Source organism: Narcine bancroftii, chromosome 10, assembly GCF_036971445.1.
Source record: "Narcine bancroftii isolate sNarBan1 chromosome 10, sNarBan1.hap1, whole genome shotgun sequence".
Taxonomy (NCBI): domain Eukaryota; kingdom Metazoa; phylum Chordata; class Chondrichthyes; order Torpediniformes; family Narcinidae; genus Narcine; species Narcine bancroftii.
The window spans coordinates 74,230,521-74,236,490 of NC_091478.1; positions in this window are offsets into that span (position 1 = coordinate 74,230,521).

Below are 5,970 nucleotides of genomic sequence, written 5' to 3' on the forward strand. Positions count from 1 at the left end.
CAGGAAAAAGCTCCAGAGGGTTGTTAAATTGGCCTGTGACATCACAGGCACCAGAGTTCACTCCTTCGAGGACATCTACATGAGGCAGTGTCTTACAAAAGCAGCCTCTAGCCTCAAAGACCCCTACCACTCAGGCCATGCCCTCTTCACTCTGCTACCATTTGGAGAAAGGTGCAGGAGCCTAAAGACGAGCACTCAGTGGCACAAGGACAGCTTCTTCCCCACTGTCCTCAGATTCCCGAATAATCACTTTTCATGCTCTACTATTTTAATTTTTTTAATATTCTTGTTGTACGATGGTTTATAATATGAAGGTTTGCACTGTGATGCTGCCACAAAACACTGAATTTCGTGACTTGTTCGTGACAATAAATTCTGATTCTGTAGGATCCAATGTGTCCCACATTGTGAGGAAGAAAAAGAAATGAACGACAAACTTCCTTTGTGCTGTGTTGATTGTACCACACTCTGGGGAAGTGGAAACTAAGGTAAGATGTGGGAGAGGATTCCAAGCTGGCCCATGAGAAATCTCTGCTACAGCTGCATTGCTCCTGTGACTCTGGGAAGTTCTAGACTTCTGACACCTCTGGCCTTGCTGAGTGGAAGTGCACTACATTCACCAGGCTCCTGTTAAGTCCATGGGCAGGTTGGTGCACACTCATTTTCCAAAAACTCTTTTTGCAATTACTCTAATCTTCATTCTGCGTCACGAGCAGGAAATATAGTGCCCTCCATAATGTTTGGGACGAAAGCATTTTTTTTCCTTTATTTGCTCCTGTGCTCCACAGTTTAAATTGGTAATCAAACAATTAACATGTGATTAAAGTGCACATTCCAGATTTTATTCAAGGTTATTTGTAAATAGTTTGGTTTGACCGTGTAGAAATTACAGCATTTTTTATACATAATCCCCTCATTTCGGGACACCATAATATTTGGGACATAGCATGGTATGTATATTAAGGTAGTTAGGTTTAGTATTTTGTTGCATATCCCTTCCATACAATGACTGCTTGAGGTTTGTGATTCAGAGACATCACCAGCTGCTGAATATCTTCTCTGATGATGCTCTGCCAGGCCTCTACTGCACCCATCTTCCGTCCTGCTTGTTTCAGATTTACCAGAGTAATTTACCAGAGTAAACTCCTACATTTTTTCTTCAGCATATGGAAGGCAAACTCAACTGGATTTAGATTTTAGCTTTAAAAAACTCCTTTGTTGCTTTAGCAGTATGCTTGGGATCATTGTCTTGTTTTAGGATGAAACGCCATCCAATGAGCTTGGGGATATTTGATTGAATTTGAGCAGATAAGATGTTTCCATGCACCTCAGAATTCATTTTGCCACTTCCATCAACAGTTTCCTCATCAATGAAGGTAAGTGTGCCAATACCTGTGGCAGCCATATGTATCCAGGCCATAACACCCTACCACCATGTTTCACGGATGAGGTGGTATGCTTTGGATCTTGGGCAGTTCCTTTACACCTCCAAACGTTGCTCTTGCCATCACTTTTATACAAGTTCATCTGTCCACAAGACATTTTTCCAGAATCCTGCAGACTCTTTTAAATACTTTTTAAATACTTATTGGCAAACTGTAATCTGGCCATCCTGTTTCTGTGGCCATCTTTCAGTGTAGCCTCTGTATTTCTGTTCATGAAGTCTTCTGCAGACAGTCGTCATTGACACATCCACACCTGGCTTTCTGATCTGTCGGACTGGCGTTTGGGACTTCTTCATTATGGTAAGAATTCCTCTGTCATTAACAGTAGCCTATCAGTCCCTTTGTGATTACTGAGCTAACCAGTACACTCTTTCTTCTTAATGATGTTCCAAACAGTTGATTTCAGTAATCTTTACATTTAAGTGATGTCTCTTACTGTTTTATGCTCATCTTCAGCCTCATAATTGCTTATTTGACCTTCATTGGCACAACTCTGGTCCTCATGTTGAAAAATGGAAACTACAGACTCAAAAGTTTGGAAGCAAGCCTATCCTCTTATACCTGCACCAATGAAGCAATTAAGCATACCTGAGTAATCACAAACACCTGTGAAGCCAAATGTTCCCAACATTCTGGTGCCCTGAAATGGGGAACTATGTATAAAAAAAAGTGCTGTAATTTCTACATGGACAAACCAAATTGTATACAAAGCTTTCCTTTCATTTTTAAAATATTTTAATTGATTTTCACAAGTAAGCATGTATACACAAAACACTTATGGAATGCACAATATTAATGACAAATTTTAAAAACTCACCAAATTATAAAACACATACAACAAAAAATTTAAAAAAATTCATGTACAGCATGAGTCTAAACCCTATTTCTTAATCCAAGGTATCAGGACTAAAGAAAATATGTACTTCATTCATGAAATAAAATGGCAAAGACTAAAATTCAAAAATATTAAAAATAATTCAGGAATGGTCCCCACAACATCTGAAACCTTATACCTGAATTGATAATTAAGTAATGTATCTTTTCTAAATTTAAACAACCATTGAGCATGAGTTGGTGGGGCAGCATCCTTCCATCTCACCGTCTCACCGAGAGATGCAAAAGAAAGAGTCTGACATTTAATTGGAGTTAAAAGAATATCATCATCTCCAGTTGTACCAAAAAAAGGGACCCAAGGTTAAATTTATGTTAAGAATTAAGAATAGAGTTTGATAAACCTCCCTCCAGTATTTTTCAAGGCTAGGACACCTCCAAAACTTAATGAAGCCTCTTCTATCTTGCATTTAATCATAACAATAAATTACATCTGAATAAATATGAGATAATTTAGCTGCAGACATATGGGCCCTATGCACAACTTTAAACTGTAACAAACAATGACAGGCACATAAGGATGTACTATTAACCACCTTAAAAATTAGATCCGAGACTTCGTCCAATAATGTGAGGTTTAAATCCTGTTCCCAGGCAATTTTAATTTTAACTAGAGGGGCATGTCTCAAACCCACCAGCTTATCATAAATAATAGGTACCAAACCTGTGTGTCATTGTTGTAGCCGAAATAATATATCAACAATGTTCTCATCGACTTAGCTATTTGAGATTTAAGAAAATGCCTGATTGGCAAATATCTAAAAAAATGAGTATTTGGTAAATTGAACTTTCCAGAAAGCTGTTCAAATAACACAAAACTGTTATAATAGAAAGACCTTTGAAGCATTCAATACCCAATCTGTGCCATTCATGAAAAACAGGATTGTGTAAAGAAGGTTGAAAAAGATGATTGGATAAAATAGAGCTTGAAAGAGAAAAGCCATAAATTCCAAAGTGTTTTCTAAACTGCACCCATACTCTCACAATGTGCCTGACAACAGGATTATCAATTGATTTATTTAAAGATAAAGGGAGTGAGGATCTAAGAAGTGCTGTAATGGAAACGTTTTTAGCAGAATTCAACTTCATTGCTACACAAACTGGTCTGTCCACTCGATTGTGAAATTGTAACCAAAAACATAAGGTTGCATATGTTGACCGCCCGGTAATAGAATCTAAAATTAGGTAGAGCCATTCCTCCGTTCCTTTTAAGTTTTTGAAGATGAACTTTCTTTAAACAAGGCCGCTTATCCTTCCATATATAAGACGATATAGCCGAATCAAGTGAATCAAAAAACGATTTGGATATGAAAATTGGTATAGACTGAAAGGTATAAAAACTTAGGTAAAATATTCATTTTAATAGAATGAATATGACCAATCAGGGATAAAAAAAAAAGGGAGGGCAACCATTTGTGTTAAAGACTGATTCACCTGGTTTAATAATATATGAAAGGTTTTTTTTAAAAATACTATGGTTCTTTGTAACTGTAGTACTGAGATATTTAAATTGGTTATCCACAATCTTAAAAGGGAAATTAGTGTACTGATGCAGGTGTATTCAAAGGGAAAAGTTCACTTTTATGCACTTTTAATCTACATCCTGAAAATTTGCTAAATTGGGAAAGTATTGGCAGGGTAAATGGTAAAGAAGTGTCAGGGTTTGATAAGTAGAGCAGAAGTTCTTCTGCATAAAGGGAAACTTTATGTTCATTTTCCTTTCTAGAAATCCCTGAAATGTCCCCACACTCTCAAGATGTAATTGCTAATGTTACGAGCCCAGAAAACCCCAAAACCTAGCAGCAATAGATATTCACCAAGATAAATAGTTATTTAAACAAAAGTTGCTTTTAATTATATTTAAACGTGAAAACAGGATCAAACTTTAACTTATTACTATTAACTTAACTAACCTGACTTACCCCCCTTCTAATTCTAAATGTACGTTCAGAAAATTTATTTGATTCACAGTCCAATTTCACTTCTCATTCCTTCAAGTTTACTGGTTGCAGGCAATTCTTATACTGTGCACAGAATTTAACATCTATGAAGTTTACCAGGCTTTGGTGCTTGAAAGGTAAATGGTTACCATTCAGGAAGGTTCTTGTCAGTTTTCACTAGACACCCACAACTGATTCCTTGTAATAAGCCACTTCAGTGAAGAAACTTGGCCCATCAGGGTTTTCCAGATGATAACCGCTTTCTTTCAGGTCACCTTTTTGTTGCTCTTATTCCAAGTGAAACATTAGGCAACCAGTCCTCTCTTGCATAAACCACAAGGGCTTTGACCAGGCTGAACTAAGCTCTCACAACCCGTCTTCCAAATGGGGTTTTTCCACAAGCTTTCCAGCTTGACCTGCTCCAGTCCCAGCTGTTGCTGCTGACTATAGCACCGCAGAACTGAATTCTCTCTTTCTTTTTCAGAGAAAAAGCTTTCTCTCCTTGCAAAAACAAATGACCATCTTAGAACACCAAGTTCCACTCCAGACAGCCTGCAGCTCCAATAATTCTTTCACCTGTTGCCTTTTTGTAAACAGCAATCCATTAGTGAAGTCTCTTGGGCACTCTCCAAAGCTTTTGCAGAGGCTCTTGGTGCCGGCCTGTCTTGCATGAGCAGGGCTCCACTATTTTAAATAAGATCTTTTTTAAAGTGTTTGTATGTGACCTACACTAAAAACCCTGCCCCAATTTATCTCTCAAAAACCTATCTATAATCTATCACACTAATGGCTCTAAGACCAAATCAAACAATAATGAAGTTAGAGGACACCCTTGACGTGTTCCCTGCTGGAGATTGAAAGGTGTGATTGCTAGAAATTAGTGAGAATTGAAGCCATAGGACGTGAATATATTAATTTAATCCATGAAATAAAGCCTGATCCAAACTCTCATTTTTCTAAAATCGTGAATAAATATTTCCTTTCGACTCAATCGAATGCTTTCTCTGCATCAAGGGAGAGAACACGTTTGGGAACCACACTTGAAAGTAAATGCAAACATCCTTGAATAAAATCTCGACTGTGCCCTATAATCCCATGTGAATTATTTGATTACAAATTTAAAACTGTGGAGCACAGTGGCAAATAAACAAGAGAAAAAATGTGTCCTTGTCCCACCGTTATGGAGGGCACTGTAGATGTTCTCAACAGGTGTTATACTTTCATGGCTGAATACATGTGCAAAGGGCCAGGAGGGGGAGAAATACACCCTTATTTCCCAAAATGATAGCTTGGCTGATTTTCTTTCCTTAAAGACATCAGGTTTCAATTGGACAATTTTACTCAGTGCTAGCAATCACAATTGATTTCTGTCCTTTCATGTAAGAGCAATCCAAGTATGGTTCAAAATTGTCTGCAATTTCTGGCTTAAATTTACAATCCTGCAAGAATTATTACATTTGAGATGTTCTTCCTTGGTTTTATACACTGTAAAAGGCATTCTACAAAATGCATGTATATTGCAAAATACTCCACAAAAGAAGCAACAAAACATATTTTATTCTGGGATTCTTTCATTCATTAATTGTCAGCTTCTCATATTTGTTTGTTGTTCTTTTTCATGAGATCACAGTTAAAATCCATTGTTGGCAGAAGGATGGGTATCAGCCGATTAAGTATTTACTCAGCCTGAACTA